Genomic DNA, 22483 nt, shown 5'->3' with positions numbered 1-22483 from the left:
CAGTACTTACCAGTCTGTAAGAACTTCTTTACTAACTAGGGAAGTTCTTCCTTCTGTGAAGGAAGCCTTCTCTGTTGTTTCTAGAGAAGAATCTCATAGAAATTCAAACAATTTTTCTAAAAAAATATCTAGTAATCATGTCGGCTTTGCTGTTAAAACCAGTCAATCTTTTGATTCAAAAAAGAAAATTGTTAGACCCCCTAATCCAAATCTTAAATGCTCACATTGTAACAAGACTGGACACACTGTTGAGAGATGTTATGAACTGGTTGGTTATCCTTCTTCGATGAAATCTAAAAACAGTGGTAATAAGGGAGGTCGGGTTAGTAATAATGTGGTTGTTGATGCTTCTGAAACTGCTTCATCGTCTACTATGAATGGTTTAACTAATGAACAGATTGCTCAATTACTTAGCCTGTTGAATGATAAGTTCAGAAGTGAAACTCAAAGCAGCAACTTTGCTGGTAGGTCTAATTACGTTTGTTTTAACAGTTATACTAATGAGTTTAAACCTACATGTGACTTTAAACCTGCTTATTGTTTCTCCAACTTTGGAAATAATGGGAAAAAGTCTGGGTGGATAATTGATTCTGGGGCAAATCAACACATGATTACAGATAACACTAATCTTATAAGACTGCGGGGTATGGTGGGGCTTGGGTTGGGCGTGGGTTGGGGCGGGTGATGACACGTGGAATGGGAGCCCCCCCCCCACTGCCTGGTACGTGTCCGCGGGGTATGGTGGGGCGTGGGTTGGGCTTGGGTTGGGTGCACCGCGTGGCAGGGTAGTTTATAAAAAATATATATATATATATACAAAATTTAAAAAAATCACACAAACATTTATAAAAAAAAAACATACAACTTCATTAATATTTATAAAATTACATAAACCTAAAAATTACAAAATAAGAAACCTAAAGCGTTAAATAAATTTCAAAAAGGTCGATCTTGTCGAACGCCTTTTTTTCCTTGCCGCGAAACTCTATGTTCGCCACCGCCACCCGGTCCTCGTGGCTTAACTCGCTCCCGGGAACGGCTTCGTAGTAAGCCTTGAAACGCTCGAGCTTGGGACGTAGCTCGCGCCATTTATGTTGGCACACGTTCATGTTGTGGCGGTCGTTACCGACGTTTAGTCGGTAGGCCGCGAAAGCTTCCGGCCAATATTTGGTTTGGCCCGGTGGCCGCCCCTTCATAGCGTCAACGACGCTTGTGACTAGGGCAAGTTCTTCGTGGTGGGTCCAGGATGCCATAGCGGGTTCGTGGGATGTTGGGTTTGTGGTGACCGGCTGGGGCAGCGGGTGGGTTTTGTCGAATTTTTGGGACCACGGTGGGGGTTGGGATGGACCACCCGGTTGGGGTTTGGGGGTATTTATAGAGGATGTTAGGGTTTGGGTGACCGCTTGGGGTGACCGCTTGGCCAAGCCAACGGTTTGAATTTAAAAATTCAAAACTTTTGGGATGGCCCGCTATGACGTGGCGGGTGAGCCAATGATATTCAGCCAACTAGGATGGCCAAACCGCCCCACGCCCGGCTTGAAACCCATGCCCCAAGAGCCACGCCGAAACCCATGCCCACCCGGGGTGGTGGCTTGGGCGTTTCCCCCCTACCCACGCCCAAACTCCCGCCCCATACCCCGCAGTCTAAATCAAATGGATGTTACAGAATATAACATCAAAGTTAAACATCCCAATGGGACAAGTGCCTTAGTAACTAAGATTGGCGATGTTAAACTAAGTGATAAGGTCATTCTATATGATGTGTTTGTTATTCCTAATTATTGTGTCAATCTTGTTTCTGTTCATAAACTTGCCAAAGATTGCAATCTTACTGTCTCTTTTGATGAACATAATTGTTATATTCAGGACTCTCAAACAAAGAAAGTCCTGGTGACTGGTAGTCAACTTGATGGTCTGTATTTCTGTGGTAGTTCGTTAATGTCTGACAAGGTGTGTAATGCTAGTCTTGATGTTAATCTTTGGCATGCTAGATGAGGACACCCTGCTGAACCTGTGTTGCATGTTTTAAGAGACAAACTAGATATTAAAAAGGATGTTAAACTTGAACCTTGTGAAACATGTCATAGGGCAAAACAGCATAGGGAACCGTTTCCTTTAAGTGAACATAAGACTAAGTCTTTAGGAGACCTTGTTCATCTTGATGTATGGGGTCCCTATAGGGTTCAAAGTATGGAAGGTTTTAGATATTTCCCCACAGTGGTTGATGATTACACACGGGCGGTTTGGGTCTACCTTATGAAAAATAAAGATGAAGTGTTTTATAATATTAAGGGTTCTTTAACATGCTTAAAACCCAATTTAGTAAACACATTAAGATATTCAGGAGTGATAATGGTACTGAGTTTATAAACAAACAAATGAAAGATTTTTGTTACAATAATGGTATTATTCATCAAACCTCGTGTGTTCATACCCCACAACAAAATGGGATAGTTGAAAGGAAACATAGGCACCTGTTAAATATTGCTAGAGCCTTATTATTCCAAGCTGGTTTTCCTCTTAAATTCTGGTCTGAGTGTATTCTAACTGCTTCCTATTTGATTAACAGGACTCTGTCTTCTGTCTTAAATGGTAGGTCTCCTTATGAACTTGTGTTTGGTTTTGCTCCTGTGTTGAGTCAGCTTAGGATTATTGGGTGTCTTTGTTTTAGCATTGTTTTAAACAATTCTGATAAGTTTAATTGTCATGCTGAAAAACGTGTTTTAGTTGGATATTCTAATGAGAAAAAAGGGTATAAACTATGGAGTCTAGATCAAAGAGTTATGTTTTATTCTAGGGATGTCAGATTCTATGAATCCGTTTTCCCTTTTAAAGAAAAGAAAATCTCTCTTGATCCAGATTCTAAAATTAATACCTAGAATTTTTTTAACTTATTTGATCAAAATGACACCCAAAATTCTAAATCTGACTCTTCTCCCTATGATGATAACACAAGCATGAATCCTGCAGTCCTTAATCATTCTCAGCAACCTGTTAATGACTCTGACAATACTTTAGGAAGGGTTGATATACAGCAACCAAGTAATGTTGAGTTAGAAACTGGTAGGGTTGAGCCTGATTTAGACATTGAGGAAAACATTAGCAATTCTGAGGGAGATAATATAGAGCAACCTAGTAGTGTTCTAAGGAAATCTTCTAGGAATGTAAAATTTACTTCTAAACTTGATGACTTTGTTATTGATGGCAAAGTTAAATATGGTCTTGAAAAAGTGTTGACTTATGCTAATCTTGATTCTGAAAGTATGTGTTTTGCTTCTATGCTTAATAAGAGTTGTGAACCTAAAAACTACTTTGAAGCTAAATCGGATAACAATTGGGTTATTGCCATGAATAATGAGTTAGAAGCCTGACACATGAATTATACGTGGGAAATAATCGATTTGCCTCCCAATAGGAAAGCTATAGGATGTAAATGGATTTACAGAATCAAATATAAAGCCTCAGGTGAAAATAGAAAGGTACAAGGCTAGACTTGTTGCCAAGGGTTTTAGTCAAAAGGAGGGTATAGACTTCTTTGAAACCTTTTCTCCTGTTGTGAAAATGGTTACTGTTAGATGTGTTCTAACTATTGCTATTAACAACGGTTGGGATGTTCATCAACTTGATGTAAATAACGCCTTTTTATATGGTAATTTAAATGAAGAAGTTTATATGACCCTTCCTGATGGTTATAATCCCAACCATGTTAATAAAGTTTGTAAGCTTAAAAAGTCTCTTTATGGTCTTAAACAAGCTCCTCAGATGTGGAATGAGAAGCTTGTTGATGTTTTGCTTGAACTTGGTTTTGAACAAAGTAAGTGTGACCACTCCATGTTTGTCAAAACAAGTAAGTCTGTGTTTTTGTGTTGCTTGTTTATGTGGATGATATAGTCATAACTGGTAGTTGTTCTACTGAGATTTCTAAAATTAAATCCCTTCTTAAATCTAAGTTTTTGATTAAAGATTTTGGAATGTTAAAATATTTCCTTGGGATTGAGGTTTTAAAAACCAAAGATGGCTTGTGTCTATCACAAAGGAAATATTGTCTTGACTTACTTGCTAAATTTGGTTTGACTGGGTGTAAACCAGTTAACAGTCCTATTGAACCTTATCATATTTTAACCCACTTATGTGAAAAAGATAATCAAACGTTACTTGATATGTGTTTATCAAAAATTAGTGGGAAAACTAATATATCTTTCTCATACTAGACCTGATATTGCCTATTCAGTTCAATATCTAAGTCAATATATGCACAGTCCCACTAATGCTCATCTTAAAATCACTTTAAGACTCTTAAGATATCTTAAGGGTTCTCCTGGGAAAGGTATATTATTTAAAAAGGGGGATTCCTTAGAGCTTAAAGCCTTCACTAATTCTGACTGGGGCAAATGTGTAAACTCTAGGAAACCTATCACTGGTTTCTATGTCTTCTTAGGAAACTCTCTTATTTCATGGAAAAGCAAAAAGCAGTCTACCATTTCTAGATCATCTGCTGAGGCAGAATATCGTGCTATGTGTGCTGCGACATGTGAAATCATTGGCTTCTTAACATATTAAATGAACTTAAAATTAATGTCAAACTTCCTGTTTCCCTTTTCTGTGATAATACAGCAGTTATTTCAATAGCTGCTAATCCTGTTTTTCATGATTGGACAAAACATTTTGAAATTGATCTCTTCTTTTTAAGAGAAAAAATCTCAAAAGGTGTTATTAAGACTGTTGGTATCTTGTCTGAAGGTCAAACTGTAGATGGTTTTATGAAAGGATTGCATGTTCAAGCTAATGACAAGGTTTGTGCCAAACTTGGTCTTTTTAATTGTTTTGCATATTGAATTGAGGGGGGGGGGTGTTGAAGTATATATTATATAATATAATATTTCCTTTCCTTCAATTCAATATCTTCCTTTTATTTGCGCCCCTTTTAATCCTTTCCTTTTCTTTTCTCATATTTCCGTTGCTGAGCTTTTGGACCCGGTTGGGCTGCTTTCTCGATGTGGGCCTCTCCTGTTCATTTAGGGCAAAAGCCCTCCTCCTATTTATTGGTGGGGCGATGGCTTGGGATCGATGCACACAAAAATATCATCTATTCATCACAGAAGTCTGCACTTTTTCACCAGAACCTTCTGCTAAGGGTTCTTTAAATTTTTGTTTGTCGCGTGTCTGTCTCGTGAGTCTTAGTGATCGTGTTTTTGATCTCAATTTTGTAACAGATCTTTCCTGATCTGAGTTGTGTGACTGTGAGATTAAACCGGTAACGTTGCCGGAATCATTTTGTACTCATTTGGGTTTAATCACGCCGACTGGTGTCTTAATAAAGCTCTTGTGTTCTTGATATCTTGTTGTTGACATCGAGTATGCATCCAACTCTGACCGTTATGAAGGAGGGGATATATTTACTCAGTTAAGGTGATTTAGTTGGCCGTTAAAAAAAATAGGATGCCTATAGGTTTAAACATAGTAAATTCAAGGTTTTATTGAGATGAATATGTCTTCGAAAGTTTTCATTGATGGCCTTCCGCTAGAGAGAAAATGGTAGACAAAGGTATTGATATTCTTTCTTTGGATGCATACATACGTTGTAGACTTCTCGAGTTAGAATCCTAGCACAACAATTTATATATTATTAATTTAAAACATAGTTGGGCAATAGGTGGTTATACATTATGCATAAACTGTTTTTTTGTGCTCATATATATTATACGATGGGTTGTGTTAGTTGTACAGTGAATATGGTTTGCTGAAGAGTCGGCACAGGGATACGTGGCTTACAATCTAACACTCCAACACTAACCTATCTCCATCATATCTCCATTACATTGCCTACCTTTCTTTCCTCGTCCCGTTTTAGAGGGAGAGATGGACGTGCTTATCAACCGCTCCACCGCCGCACCGGCGTCACCATCAGCCACCGCTGCCTGCTTCTGATTAGGATAGTTTTGTTTGAGTGAGGAGATGGAGTTAGTTACGCAATCATCCCAGTTTTTTGTCACACCCTGGCTTTTGCAGAAGCGTGGATTATTTTGGTGTGACTTCTTAATACCATAGCAACAATCATAACAATGCTATATGATAAAATACAAGATGGTCATCCATTCATTAAGTTAAAAATACCACAACAACATTGTTTGAAAGTGTTGACACATAAAGTAAGTTACAACCATGACATGATTAACAGAGTTCACAATGACTCAACAAAAGCACTGAATAAAAACCCAAGTTTAGAATTGTGCATCCCGTCCAGGAAAAGGATCCACCTCCTAAACTCAACGACTCAGATGACATCTTTATTCACTACGCAGCCTTGACACAACGCATACTCCGCCAGATCCACTAATTTCCTGAAATACATGTAATTTGAAAAATCAACAAAAGTTGAGCGAGTTCATATGTATGTAAGTGTGTAAAACCTTTAAAAATATGTCTGTAAGTATGAAAATCCCTGGTATGTAGCAATTAAGGAAAAAACTGATCACCAATGGGTTGCAAAGCCAATGGTATGTGTGAACTGGTGCAGGAAGACTCAAACCTAGCAAATTTGTCTCCGGTATGAAGACATAGTCACCACTATGAGCCGCCCCGGCCTCACGGGTGTGGGCTCGCTACATCCAAATAGATCTATCACTCATGTCCTTTGGTCCTACAATGAGGATTAATGGCCTTAAGTGTCGTGCCCACCACTCACATGATCGCGTAGTAAAAACCCGCCCTAAGCTAACCATACCATGTAAATAAATGTCTGTAATAATTGTAGCATGTATTTCACCCCCGAAGTATAAAACTGAAAACAGTTAAGAGAAAAGGGGGACATGAACTCACAGAAGTGCGTCTCCTGTATCGTAACGTCAATCTCAAACTTGATCAGCTACCCGACGACCTACAACGTACTAATGTCTATTAGACGAACGGGTCGTGCCTTGGTTTAGGGTTTAATGTTTTGAGTTGCGTTACTTTGATATTATACCAAGTTTGTGACTTTTTGTTAAAATAATAATAATTATTTTAACTTAAATTTTGTTTTTAGGAATAATAGTTAGGCAACTATTTCGTATCCACACTTCTCAAGTATTTTACATGTGTATTTCCTTCCCAGGGATGGGGGTATTTACACATGTACATTTGTAATTCCGAAAAATATATATTTTAAGTCTCACTTAGAAAAATATATTTAGATTACTTGTCTAAAACATCTTAATTCAAAATATATATATTTTTCCCAAAGATATTATATTTTACTTCATAAATTTCCAAAATAATATTTTACCAAAAATGTATGTGTAAGAGTATTTTCTGAAATATCACATAAGTTACGTTTTAGCGTTTCGTATTGCAATAACAATTGCTTGACTTAAATATTTATTTCGTGAGAGTTTTGGTATTATTTTGGAGTCGTAATTTCATGGTATTCATAAGTTACGTTATTTTATCCTAAAAATAATATAACTAGTTCACAAAATAAACAAATAATCACACAAGAGTTTTAGTATAAAATATATATTCTAAATATATATTTATCAAATTTTATTTACGAAAATCAACCTCCGGCACTTGGTATTTTTGTAATAAAAATCATGGCGAAGTTTATTTTGAAAACAAGGTTAAAATATGTTTGTAAACACTTGCTAGAAAAATATTTTCTAAGTGTTGGAATTTTAGAAAAATTTCGCCAGAGTTTCCTTTGTAAATGGAGGTGTCCATGCTTACTAGCATATCATTTTCTTTTCAAAAATTCATTCAAACAATTCTCAATCAACAACATACAACCTCTACTTACCAAACTTGCCAAAAACAAGCATAAACTATAAACTCATGAACTTGAAACTTTATAAAAATAGGTAGTAACTTACTAGCATACTTAGTAAGTCTTGTTATCTTTTAAAATGTGATTAGTTATTTAAAAACTTTATTTTTAAAGAGTTTAAGTGTTTACAACTTCCAAACTTATTTTCTAAAAATATTTCTTCATGAAATTTTCTTGTCATACAAGTGTTTCTACACTTGTTTATCCACCAAAAATGTGATTAGTTTATGTAGGATCCAAGCTTTAATGAAACTTATATTTTTCACTTGATTCTTTCGAAAAACCACTCATGAATCTTTAGATCTACATGATTATAACCTACCTACTTTAATCTTTATTTTTCAAGTAAACATTCATTCATTCAAGTTCATAGTTTATGTGTGGATGATTCCATCATCCTACAACATTTTTACTTTCTCATCTTGCTAGACCATGTTTTTAATCATGATCTAGCAAGACCATATGATGATCCATATCAACTACATGAGTAAACAATAACCAACAAGCATCACCACACATGAATATCATGATTTCTTAATCATTTTAACAATACTTCATCACCAAGTTAGTTTATGTTCAAGACTTTGTTTATGGTCTTTAGTGTTTCTTGAGATTTCATCATACTTTAACTATTAACCATCAAAAACATGAAGTGGATGAAGATTCAAGAGACTTACCACTAGCTCAAGGCTAGAGGATTTCAAGTGACGAAATGTGGTGGTTAAAAGAAGATAAGAGAGGTCCTTGAGCTTCCGAACACACCGAGCTTAGTTGTTTGCACTTTAACACCTATGGATGCTCTTAGAATGGTTGAAAGTGATTGGATGATGATGGTGATGATGGTGGTGGCTCACGACAGAGATAGAGGAGAGGGAGAGAGTGTTTGAAGTGTTGGTGTGTTTGTGAATGAGAAATGGCTATGTCTTAAGGTCTTTAAGTAATGGTCCTCCAACACTTCTTTGTCCATTAGGTCTAATTACCCCCATAAGTACATACAAATCCATTATACTAATCAAGAAAATCAAGTGCTGGGGTCCCACTTCACAACCGGTTATGGGGGGGGGGTTGGTTTAGTTGAGTTTCAATGGTGGTTAACTTAGTTAGTTAGATATTAAGTAATTTAGTTAGTGGTTTATGTGTGTTTATGCAATATATTGTGTGTTAGGGTGTTCGGGGACCCTAACTAGCTCAGAAATAGAAAAACAATGCTTCTAGCATTATTTTGGTGTTCCGGGTAATGTCCGGTTGTTTGGTTTGATACTGTCCTGTTAAAGTGCTTTGAGATGTGCAATTGCTGACGATCTTAATATTTTTACCTCTGTTTGTGAAGCTTTGAGGGTGTCCGGACAATGGTTATGTGGTGAGTGTATGTGCCCGCATGCTTTCAGTCGGGCGTGCCACCATGAGGATAACGTTATTCGGTTTGTGCCAGGTGAGAGAGATGAACAGGGTTTTATTGTTGGCATCACTAGACCCGGTGTTGAAAACGTTGATACCTCGTCGGAAGAGTTGGGTGTAGATATTGCTTTGCTTGACCGTGTTTTCTCTCTCCCCATCAAGACTGTTAAGAGTATCCCCCTTAGTTGTCGTATGGCATTTGCCATAGTCTTAACTACGGCTTTGGACAAGGTGGTTGCTATGCCTGATTCTGTTGAGGCATGGGTTCGACTTTTGATATTACCACGTTGCACCTTGCGGGTGTTCAAGCCTGTTGGTCGTCAGGAAAAGAGGTCGGGCAATAGGAAGACGGGACAATGCCTTAGCATCCAACGGTCTTTGGCTCAGTGGGGTGATCGTGAGGGTTTTGCCACTCTTGTCCAATCGTTGTTTGATCAACCCGCGAGGGGGGTTACAGATGGAATAAAAAATGGCACTGAGGATGATAATGAGTGTGGGGGGACCAATGTGAAACAATGTTTACGTAAGATTGCTGGTGGTCATTTCACTGCAGCGGTTAAGGTTTTATGCTCCTCGGGGGTCGCCCCTCTCAATAAGAATACTCTGGAGGCTTTAGTGGCTAAGCACCCATGTATGCCCCCTCCTTCCATGCCTGCCTCCTTGCCTTCTGAGTCTCCTCTTGTGGTGGAGTCCGATTGTGTGCTCGGTGTATTAAATCGTTCCCCAAAGGTACGTCGTGCGGGAGAGATGGCTTAAGGGCCCAACATCTTTTAGATGCTTTTTGTGGGGAGGGGTCTGTGATTGCTGATAGCCTGCTTAGGGCTACTTCAGCTATGGTTAATTTGTGCTTGGAGGGGGAGGTGCCCGAGGAGTCTGGCGGAGTTTGTTGCTTCTGCTCCTCTTACACCTCTTCACAAACCGGATAATGGGATTAGGCCTATCGCTGTTGGGTCGATTTGGAGGAGGGTGATCTCCAAGGTGGCCATGAAAGGTGTTGGGAATGAGATGGCCAAATACCTTGGCGATTTCCAGTTTGGGGTAGGGATTCCGTGTGGGGCAGAGGTCGTTCTTCATAGTGCGAACAGGTTCCTTAATGAGTACCACCAAGATGGGTCTCTTGCTATGCTTACTGTCGATTTTTCGAACGCTTTGAATTTGGTTGATAGGACAGCCCTACTGTACGAGGTCAGGAAAAGGTGTCCTTCTATTTCTACGTGGGTCGATTTTTTATATGGTCAACCAGCTAGATTATATGTGGGGATGAGTATATTTGGTCTTCTACTGGCGTTCAGCAGGGGGACCCCTTGGGGCCCCTCCTTTTTGCCCTTGTTCTACACCCCCTTGTTCACCGAATAAGGGATCATTGCAAACTTCTATTTCACGCCTGGTACGATGATGGAACACTTATTGGAGATGCCACCCAAGTGGCTAATGCTTTAGATATCATCAGAGCTGAGGGTCATTCCTTAGGGCTTCAACTTAATATAAAGAAAACTGAAGTTTTCTGGCCAACCTGCAATGGTGTAAAGGTTCAGGAGGGCTTATTCCCTCGGGGGATTGGGAGGCCGGTGCTGGGTGTGAAACTCCTGGGAGGTGCCGTTAGTCGTGATGCAGAGTTTATTAGTGGTATGGCTCTTAAAAGACCAAACTGTGCAGTCGAGCTGATGAGGTGCCTTAAACGCCTACGGGACCCTCAGAGCGAGCTCCTCTTGCTTCGTTCTTGTATGAGTGTTGCTAAATTACTGTTTGGTCTTCGAACGTGTCAACCTTCTTTGGTCGGGGGAGCTGTCTCTGTTTTTTATGAAGGCCTCCGGGGAGCATTAGAGGATATTGTTGTTTGTGGGGGTGCCTTTTTTGGTGATCTCCAGTGGAGGTTGGCTTCTCTCTCGACCCGGTTCGGAGGCTTAGGGATTTGTACGGCCGAGGATGCCTCTACATATGCTTTCGTGGCTTCAAGGGCCCAATCTTGGGGTTTACAAGACCACATACTCCGAGAATGTGGTGGGGATGTTTTAGACTGCGATTACATGAGTGCGTTGGACCTTTTGCATAGTTCTCTTCCCGACCTTGATATTGGCGGTTTCTACATTAAAGACACCGCCCCTCCTAAATCCCAGAAAATTATGGCGAATGCCTTATATGGCGAAATTGTCAAGAGGTTTGAAGAGAAGTTTGTTTTATCCCCTCGGCAAAGAGCTGTGTTTGAATGTCTGCGTGCCCCACATGCTCAGGATTTTTTGTCTGTCGCACCTATTGAAGGCTTGGGGCAACACATTTCGGCTGTGGAATACCGTGCTATCCTTAGATACCGACTGATGATTCCTTTGTTCCCAGTTGACGAGCCATGTCCGGTATGCCGCAAAGCGTGTTTGGATTCTTTCAGCGAGCACGCGATCCACTGTAAAGAGCTATCAGGGTTTAAATATCGGCATGATTGGGTGAGAGATGTGTTATGTGATGTTCTTAAGCGGGCCGGGATCTCTGCCAAAAAGGAAGCTCCAGTAAATTTCCTGACTGACCCCTTAGAGGGGAGGTCCACTTTACGCCGGGCGGACATCCTTGTGTTTGGATGGGAAGGGGGAAACACGCTTGTGTAGATCTAACTGGAGTCTCCCCCCTTGTCGGGCTCAAGGACAAGGGCTTTGTCGTAGGGCAAGCGGTGCTCAAGGCAGAGGCGAGCAAAGTGGCAAAACATGATAAAGCCTGCCGGGAGAATCAACATGTGTTTGTCCCGTTTGCGTTTGATACCTTTGGTGGTCTCGCTCCTGACGCTGTGCGACTCTTGAATCGGGTTCAAAAAGTCGTTAATAGCAATGCTTTGTCGCTAAAGGTTTCAAACTTTGTATTTAGAAGAATTGGTTTTTCTATTCAAAAGGGGGTGGCGGCGCAACTTGTTGCCCGACTACCTGCTATTGCTTTGTAATTGCCCTTTTTCGTGTGGAATAAAGGTTGCTAATTTGAAGTAAAAAAAATCCGTAAGGTGTCTTTTGTAATACTTTTTGTGACACTTTTAATCCCCGACACTTTGGAAAGTATACAGGACCATTTTGTCAAGTTTTTGCACATTACTAGCATAGTTAAATGCTGAATTTTGTTATTAAGTGCAGAATTCTGCATTCAGAGTGTGTTTTAGGCACTTCCCGGCACTATAACTATCGCCTAGTGACGTGGTTTTATGGTCCTCACTTCCCTACACTCCCTACAAGTGTAGTACCCTGTCTCTGGCTCATACTGGCCTCAAAAAAACATTGTCTGTCCAGGTGCTGGCATTGTCAGCATGTTTTCTGGGTTATCCGCTCAGTGTGCTAACTGTGCTTTGTGCATCAAGTTTGTCACTAAAGTTTGTGTGAAATAAATGGAGTGACAGTATGAAATGTGATGCATATATATGTATGTAACAAAAATCAGAAAGCAGTTTAATCACAGTTGTAATCAAGCACAATCATTGAGCACAAATTAAATATTAATTAAGTGTACGGATACCTGTAATTGTGAGGGTTGTCGCATTCTCCCCCCGTTAAGAAAATTTCGTCCCGAAATTTTAGGTTCTGCTTCTGGATGCATAGGTCTTGGGGAACAAATGTGGGTATTTCTCTTTCATACGATCCTCACGTTCCCACGGGAATTCTGGGCCGTGTCTTGCATTCCATCGAACTTTGACGAGCTTGACATTACTCCTGCGTGTTTTGTTAACTTTCCAATCAGTGACCTCAACTGGTTCTTCAATAAAGTGGAGCGTCTCGTCGATATGAACTTCGTCAGCAGGAATGACTACTGTTTCTTGTGTTGGACTCTTTTCAGGTTTGATACATGGAATGTATCATGAACGCCATTAAGTTCAGTAGGTAGGTCCAACTTGTATGCTACAAGCCCAATCCTTTGCAGAATTCTGAATGGGCCAATGTAACGCGGATTCAACTTCCCACGCTTCCCAAAGCGTGCCACACCCTTCCAGGGTGAAACCTTCAGTAAAACCATATCTCCTACCTCAAATTCCAGAGGTTTCCTTTTTCGGTCCGCATAACACTTTTGACAATCACGAGCCGCTTTGATGCGTTCCCGGATCTGGAAAATCTTGTCTGTTGTTTCTTGAACCACATCCGGACCAACTAACTGTCTATCTCCCGCGTCGGCCCAACAAACCAGTGATCGACACTTACGCCCGTAGAGAGCTTCGAACGGTGCAGCTTGAATACTTGCATGGTAACTGTTATTGTATGAAAATTCAACCAATGGTAGGTGAGTGTCCCAACTTCCACCTAAATCCATTACGCAAGCTCGCAACATGTCTTCTAATGTCTGAATTGTTCGTTCGCTCTGTCCATCTGTTTGCGGGTGAAAGGCAATACTCAAATTTAACTGAGAACCAAATGCTTCTTGAAAGGATTGCCAAATCCTTGACACGAATCTTCCGTCTCTATCAGAGATGATTGAGAGAGGCACTCCATGACGTGCAACAATCTCTCTCAGGTATATCTCGGCAAGTTTGCTCGTGTTGTCTTTCTCCCTAATTGGTAAAAAGTGCGCAGATTTCGTTCAACGGTCTACTATCAGTCTATCACCCAAATCGTATCGTGGCCCTTAGCCGTCCTTGGCAATTTCGTTATGAAGTCCATTGAAATCTGTTCCCATTTCCATTTGGGTATTTCTGGTTGCTGCAGAAGACCTCAAGGCTTCTGGTACTCGGCTTTCACTTTGGCGCAAGTTAAACATTTGCCCACATATATCGCAACATCGCCTTTCATCCTTGGCCACCAATAGAAATCCTTAAGATCTTAGTACATCTTATCCGCTCCTGGATGAATCGAGTACCGTGACTTGTGAGCCTCGTCGAAGATAACCTTTCTCAATCCACCAAACAAAGGAACCCAAATTCGTTTCATAAAGCATAAAGTTCCTTCCTCGTTTGGTACCAACTGCTTCTCCATCCCACGGAGATTCTCATCCTCAATATTCCTTTCTTTAAGAGCTTCTCTCTACGCTGCACGAATGCGCAGTGAGAGGTATGTCTGGACAATCATTTCTAGAGCCCTAACCCTTATGGGCTTGATTCTTTCTTTCCGACTTAGGACATCGGCGACCACATTTGCCTTCCCTGGACGATACTTGATTTCACAGTCGTAGTCGTTCAATAGTTCAACCCAGCGTCTTTTCCTCATGTTAAGCTCTTTTTGATCGAAAATATGCTGTAGGCTCTTGTGATCTGTGTAAATTGTGCAACGCGTGCCATATAAGTAATGTCGCCAGATCTTCAATGAAAATACCACCGCGCCTAACTCCAAGTCATGCGTGGTGTAGTTTTTCTCGTGAACCTTCAATTAGCGAGAAGCGTATGCTATAACCTTCTGACGCTGCATTAGCACGCAGCCTAAACCCTGACGCAAGGCGTCGCAATATACCACGAAGTCGTCCGTGCCTTCGGATAGTGATAAGATTGGTGTGTCGCAAAGTTTGTTCTTCAACAACTGAAACGCTTCTTCTTGTTTGTCTCCCCAATCAAACTTCTTGTCTTTCTGCGTGAGGGAGGTCAAAAGTTGAGCGATTTTCGAGAAATCCTCGATGAACCTTCGATAATAACCAGCCAAACCTAAGAACTCTCGAATCTCGGTTGGCGTCTTTGGAGTCTCCCAGTTCTTTATCACTTCGATCTTTGTGAGATCCACATGGATTCCATTTCCATTAACCACATGTCCAAGAAACTGGACTTCGCGTAACCAGAACTCGCACTTCGAGAATTTTGCGTACAACTTTTCCTTTTTAAGTAGCTCCAAAATAGCTCTTAAATGCTGTTCGTGCTCATCCTTCATCTTCGAGTAGATCAAAATGTCATCGATGAACACAATCACAAACTTGTCGAGGTACGGCTTACAAACTCTATTCATCAAATCCATAAAAACGGCTGGCGCGTTTGTCAACCCAAACGGCATCACCAGAAACTCGTAATGTCCATATCGAGTTCTAAAAGCAGTCTTGGGAATACTTTCCTCTTGTATCCTTAACTGGTGATAACCTGATCGTAGATCGATCTTTGAATAGAAACTTGAACCTTGCAACTGATCGAATAGGTCATCAATTCTTGGCAAAGGATATCTATTCTTGATTGTCAACTTGTTCAGTTCCCGGTAGTCGATACACATGCGAAAACTACCATCTTTCTTCTTGACAAACAAAACTGAAGCTCCCCAAGGTGAGAAGCTTGGCCTGATAAATCCTTTGTCTAACAGCTCCTGGAGTTGCGTTGACAACTCCTGCATCTCCGAAGGCCCAAGTCGGTAGGGTGCCTTAGCCACAGGCGCGACGCCTGGAACTAAGTCAATGTGGAACTCGACTTGTCTTTGTGGCGGTAATCCTGGCAAGTCTTCTGGAAAGACTTCAGGATATTCTTTTATGACTGGAATGTCTTCTATCTTTGGCTCAGCGGCTTCTTTACCTACGACATGTGCCAAGAAGGCAACACATCCCTTCCTCAAACACTTTTGAGCTTTGAGACAGCTAATGATCCTCAGAGGCGTATCGCGCTTTTCTCCGTGTACTTCGATCGTTTCTCCATCCGCCATTGGGATGCGAATGGTCTTCTCGTGACAAACAATCACAGCTTTATTGCTCGATAACCAATCCATCCCTACCACCACGTCAAAGCTTCCCAACTCGACTGGTAGTAGATCTAGTGTAAACTCGCGTTCTCCCAGCTCAATTACGCATCCTCTGATGACTTCATTGGTTTCAACTAGCTTTCCATTAGCCAGTTCAATCGAGTATGGAACATCTAATTTACTAGCAGTTAACCCAAGCATATTCTTAAATTCTAACGATACAAAGCTATAGTCGGCACCGGTATCAAACAGAACAGATGCAAAGCGTTGGTTTATAGGGAACGTACCAGTGACAACGTTTGGATCCTGGCGCGCCTCCCTTGCTCCAATGTTGAATACCCTCCCACGAGCTTGATTCAGTTTTGGGCATTCCCTCTTAAAGTGCCCAACGTCTCCACAATTGAAACATCCCGGTCCCCGACCATTACCATTTCCATTTCCACCTTGAGCGTTGTTTTGGTTGCGATTTCAACTCCCAGCTTGGTTCGCAAAATTTCCACGGTTTCCATTTCCGCCATTTCCTCCCTGTTGGCGGTTTCCATTACCATTCCCATAGCCTCAATTACCACCACGCCCAGCACCAGTTTTGGCCCAACATGTATCCTTCGAGCGGCTATTCTTCCCACATGACTCGCATTTCCTCAATCTGCACTGGCCGGAATGATGGCGCTGGCATACCTCACACTTGGGCAAAGTGCCCATGTAACCTTTCCCTTTGTTTTCACTGCCAGTCTTTACTTCAGCTGGCGGATTTGTATCTCTTTTCTTGCTGGCACTGCCGGTACCTTGCTTGAAGTTGGAAAATTTCCGTTTGTTGTCACCAGACGACTCCACATGAGTCTCCTTCTTCTTCGGTTCAGAAATTGAAAACTTGTTCAATCTAATGGCTTCCTCAGTAAGTGCCACACTGAGATCGATGGCTTCAGTAATCGTTGAGGGCTTGGACGTAGTTACCATGCTCATGATCTGGGGTGCCAATCCCCAGATGAAGCGCTCAATGCGTTTAAATTCGGGCGTGACCATGTACGACACCACAAGGGACAAATCATGAAACCTCTGAACATATTCTGCAATTTTAGGACCTTCCATTTTTAGGTGCCAGAACTCAGTTTCTAGCTTCTGTATTTTAGCTCGCGAACAATACTTCTTCCTCATGAGCTCATTCAGCTCATTCCACGTTAACGCATATGCCGCCGCTTCTCCCAAGGTTTGCACTTGCAGATTCCACCACGATAGGGCACCATCAAGAAACAGCCCTGAGATGTAGGTAACTTGTTGCTCAGGAGTACACTTGCTCATCCTTAGGACAAAATCTGTCTTTTCTGCCCACCTGACGAATGCAATAGCACCTCCGTGCCGTCGAAATTTACGGACTTACAGTCAAGGAATTGTTTGTAGGTGCACCCTGCACATACGTTAGAATTTACAGATGGTATTAGCGGATGTGCTAGAAATATCCAAATGTACCGTAATATGTCTCAAGCGACTTAACATTACCATTGGGTGGATTGTTATTGTCGTTGTTGTTCAAGATATTCCCGCTTGTTTCTACTTGGGAGGCCGCATACTGTGTTATAGCTGCGGCAATTATCCCCTGGAGTTCTGCCTCAATAGTGGGCATGCGCGCGTCTCGTCGTGGCGGCATCTTCTAAAAGATGATCATGTTGGTCAGGTCATAATAAGTATAATAAATATGCATATATAGTAACATCCATCAACCACATAATATCCCATGTTATAATATAAAACAAATAATTCAATAAATCATATAGTGAGAACGTTGCCATTGAGCTTTCATTAATCACGACCGCAATATAGTTTTACAGCACATCGTATATCCAAAATAAGATCATAGGGTTACATCACCCTCAAAATACAAGTTAATCTACACAGATCATATATAAAAGTGTGGTCTTCCAAAAGTCTTCGTATGCTAGCCCAATTGCGACTTTCTCACCAAAATGATCTACTTGCATCAAACCAAAAATATTTATGCTGATGGCGGAGGAGGAAGAGGAAGATAAGAGAAAAGCAACCGACGCATGTGCACCCTATCCTCCTCTAGGGCATGAATGACGCGCAGCAAATAGGCAATCTACTGCTCAGATGTAAGGAAACGAACATCCGAATCAGGGGAAACGGAAGGGGAGTGTGTGGTGCGGCAAAAGGAGTCTGACAGTGACATGGAGGACGTGGTGTCCTCTCTAACTCCTGAATGTGACGACTAAGTGCGTCCTGCTGTAGCTGAAGGGAGATGAGTATGTCCTCTGTCGTGTACCCCACATGAAAAGGGTGGTACGGGTCTGATAACGGCATAACATTTGGCGAAGCCCACAGAAACGGCTCGCCCAAAGGTATAAAAGATGGTGTAGTATGAGGGAACTGGGACATGAACGGAACAGATGACGATACAGGTGGAACAAAAACAGGTGGCTGCCTCGATGAACCCTCCCCAGGACGAGGTGGCGGAATGTCCTGGAGGAATGTGATGGGAAGATCAGTGTGATGGACGTCAGAGGTGTGTGGGTGGAACAATGGAATCTCAATGTGAGCGACAAACGGTGCATGGTCAGCATGCACAGGGGCCGAAACAGGCACTACCGGTGCAATAATGGGTGCATCAATAACAGGAACATCGGGAATCGGTGGTACAACGGCGGGCGCAACAATGACGGGTGGTGCTACGTCTGATATAGCGACGTGATCAGGCTCAGGTAAAGGGTCTGGCAAATGTGCAACAGCTGGGGCATCAATGGGGTCATGAGCAACGACCGGCTCCGGACCAACTAGAGCAGGCTCATCAGGCAAAAACTCGACCTTCGGATCTGGGTCAACGTCGTGGGGAACGAGGGGCGCAACAGACATCGCCATGTCTGAGTCGGAGTCAGAGGAATAGAGCTGTACGCCCTGGGCGTGCAGTGAAGCGGACGCTACAGACTCGAATGAGTAAGGACCAAACAAATCAAAAGGAGCCTCCTCGATAGGAGCCCCGACTGGAACAACAGGATCAACAATGTGCACATCAGCAGGAATCTCAGCCAAGGGAACGATAGGGTCGACAACGGGATCAGCAAGAGGGACATCGGCATCCATAAGGGCCACACCATCCTGGTCACCCTCCGGGAGACCCTCTATGAATAAGTCGATGTCATCATCAGCAAACTCATCATGCGGCAGATCCTCGAGAGGAACTGCGGGGAGCGGTAGATGAGCAGGGACCTCAATGAGAGGTAGGTCCCCGCCGAAAGGACCATCAGCAATAGGAATATCATCCCCAAAATCAGGAAGAGCAAACGGCTGGAAGTCATCCTCATCCGTGCTAGTAGTGTCTGACGTGTAAACCTCTCCCTCGGATGGCATCTCATCGTCTGATACAACCGCCATGGGATCCAACGTGTCTGATACTCCCGTATCGGAATAAGAAACCATAGTTTCTGTAACACAACCACACATATGCACATATATCAACATGAAATCAAATTAACATGTAACTCACAATAATGCAAGCAAGTAATCCTCCTAGTCTCCCTAGACTACCACTCACAGCCTCTCAGACTGAACTCCCTAGTCTCTCAAACTAACCCCCTAGTCTCTAAGACCAATCTCCCAGCCTCTAAGACTAAACCTCCCCAATCTATAAGATTGAACCCCTCAGTCTCTAAGACTGAACCTCCCTAGCCTCTAAGGCTAAACTCCCTCAGTCTCTAAGACTGAAATACAAATTTTGAAAAGTGCATTTGTGTCTTTTGTTTGTAAAAATGTTTGTACCCTAGATCTGGATGTTTAGTGTATGCAATGTGAAAATGTTTTCGTGAGAGCCCTAGTGATCATAGTCTAGACTCGAGAAGGAATCCTAGTTTGCTATGATCGAGGCTCTTATACCAAGCTGTCACACCCTGGCTTTTGCGGAAGCGTGGATTATTTTGGTGTGACTTCTTAATACCATAGCAACAATCATAACAATACTATATGATAAAATACAAGATGTTCATCCATTCATTAAGTTAAAAATACCATAACGACATTGTTTGAAAGTGTTGACACATAAAGTAAGTTACAACCATGACATGATTAACAGAGTTCACAATGACTCAACAAAAGCACATAAATAAAAACCCAGGTTTAGAATTGTGCATCCCGTCCAGGAAAGGGATCCACCTCCTAAACTCGACGACTCGGATGACATCTTTATTCACTACGCAGCCTTGACACAACGCATACTCCGCCAGATCCACTAATTTCCTGAAATACATGTAATTTGAAAAATCAACAAAAGTTGAGCGGGTTCATGTGTATGTAAGTGTGTAAAACCTTTAAAAATATGTCTGTAAGTATGAAAATCCCTAGTATGTAGCAATTAAGGAAAAAAACTGATCACCAATGGGTTGCAAAGCCAATGGTATGTGTGAACTGGTGCAGGAAGACTCAAACCTAGCAAATTTGTCTCCGGTATGAAGACATAGTCACCACTATAGGCCGCCCCGGCCTCACGGGTGTGGGCTCGCTACACCCAGATAGATCTATCAACCATGTCCTTTGGTCCTACAATGAGGATTAATGGCCTTAAGTGTCGTGCCCATCACTCACATGATCGCGTAGTAAAAACCCTCCCTAAGCTAACCATACCATGTAAATAAATGTCTGTAATAATTGTAGCATGTATTTCACCCCCGAAGTATAAAACTGAAAAGAGTTAAGAGAAAAGGGGGACGTGAACTCACTGAAGTGCGTCTCCTGTATCGTAACGTCAATCTCAAACTTGATCAGCTACCCGGCAACCTACAACGTACTAATGTCTATTAGACGAACGGGTCGTGCCTTGGTTTAGGGTTTAATGTTTTGAGTTGCGTTACTTTGATATTATACCAAGTTTGTGACTTTTTGTTAAAATAATAAAAATTATTTTAACTTAAATTTTGTTTTTAGGAATAATAGTTAGGAAACTATATCGTATCCACACTTATCAAGTATTTTACATGTGTATTTCCTTCCCAAGGATGGGGGTATTTATACATGTACATTTGTAATTCCGAAAAATATATATTTTAAGTCCCACTTAGAAAAATATATTTAAATTACTTGTCTAAAACATCTTAATTCAATATATATATATTTTTTCCAAAAATATTATATTTTACTTCATAAATTTCCAAAATAATATTTTACCAAAAATGTACGTGTAAGAGTATTTTCTGAAATATCACATAAGTTACGTTTTAGCATTTCGTATTGCAATAACAATTACGTAACTTAAATGTAACACCTCGAAATTTTGTGTCCAATAATGTGTTAACACGTGTCATGAGTTTACACGTGGCATTAAATATTAAATAAAGGACTAAAGTTGACAAACCTTGAAAGTATGTAAATTCGAGGGTTATAAATGTCAACAAAAGGTAAATATACTGTATAGTAACCCTAAACGATGCTCGTACCTTCAAACGAATAAATCATGGATCGTACGGAGCGAAACGCGGAAGAAAGTGAGAGATTACAAGCTACAGGGGTTAACTGTGTCAACATGTTTAATTATACCTCTGAGTGACCCTTTGACGAACCCGAGGCTTTGTAACAGTAAAAAATACTCACTAGAATATATTATATAAATTTCGCGAAGTTCCGTTTTAATACGAGAAAGTTATGATCAAATTCGTATGAGAGGGGTTAAAAGCGTCAACAATAAAAGTTAAGGCTTTTCGGATAGTAATTAAACTAACCGGGGACTTAACAGTGCGGGTAAAAGGCACGAGGCCCTTAACGGCAAATAATCAAGGGCCAAATCGCAAAGTTACCCCTTCGAAACCGAAAGGTCAAGTTAATCATTACAAAAGATTTGAAAATCTTGAAATTCAGGCCTCAGGCGGCCCGCCTGAGTGAAACAAGCAAATCAATGCGGGCCACGAGCCACCTGTAGATACGTTTCCTGACATGAAGATCCAGGCGGCCCGCGTCCATGTTGCATGATCCTAATGCGGGCCGCGTACGAGTCCCAGATGCAGAAACTTTGGACAGATTCAATGATTTAGCTTGTGAACGAACTTGTGAGCATTAATTGAAGCATGGGCGCCCTCTACTTGCCCCCTAGCACCAAGGGCCACCTGCTGATCATCCATGACTCAATGTAGGGTGAGTTGTGATGATCCTAAGCTCAATATCTCACTATAAAAGCCAATGCATTGTGCACAATTGAATCACACCTCAAAACCTGCCTTCTGATCATTCTTGGAGCCCTCAAGCATTCCTCTATCATTCTTAGTCGTGCACCAAGCTTTTGTAAGTTGCCTAACCCTTTGTGGTTTCGTTTTTCCATAGTTTTAGCCTAAAAGTCAATCCGTCGTAATTAACGATTGACTTTGCGATAAATCACGAATGATCCAGTGATTTGTCGAATCAAAGATAGTAATATGATGGCAATCATATGGGCATTAAACCCCTAAAAGGGCACCCTCTGATTCCCACTCTAACTAGATCAAATATCGAGTCAAACGTGCTTAGAAAAAGTCAACAGAAGTGTCATTTTGCGATTTCTTGCATAATCTGTAATGTAGATGATATGTAACCTGTTTGAACACTCATAAAACATGATAATAAGTATATAAACTAATCTAAGCTTGTTTGATCCGACCATTTTCCGTTTAGACCCGGTTCGGAGCCGAAAGTCGCAAAAGTTTGACTTTTGCATTGACTTCAG

At 41.4% G+C, this 22483-nt stretch overlaps 1 long non-coding RNA gene across 1 annotated transcript in view; it reads right to left on the bottom strand.

Moving 5' to 3' along the window:
* Positions 1 to 19765: 19765 nt before the first annotated feature.
* LOC118479559 overlaps positions 19766 to 22483 on the bottom strand; it is a 25127-nt gene continuing 22409 nt past the window's right edge. Inside the window, exon 2 of the long non-coding RNA XR_004859723.1 lies at positions 19766 to 20034. This is a non-coding gene — a long non-coding RNA (uncharacterized LOC118479559). The remainder of the gene's footprint in view (positions 20035 to 22483) is intronic.

This window comes from Helianthus annuus, chromosome 1, assembly GCF_002127325.2.
Source record: "Helianthus annuus cultivar XRQ/B chromosome 1, HanXRQr2.0-SUNRISE, whole genome shotgun sequence".
NCBI lineage: Eukaryota > Viridiplantae > Streptophyta > Magnoliopsida > Asterales > Asteraceae > Helianthus > Helianthus annuus.
The sequence above is the reverse complement of the archived record's forward strand: the minus strand, read 5'-3'. Positions and strand labels throughout refer to the sequence as shown.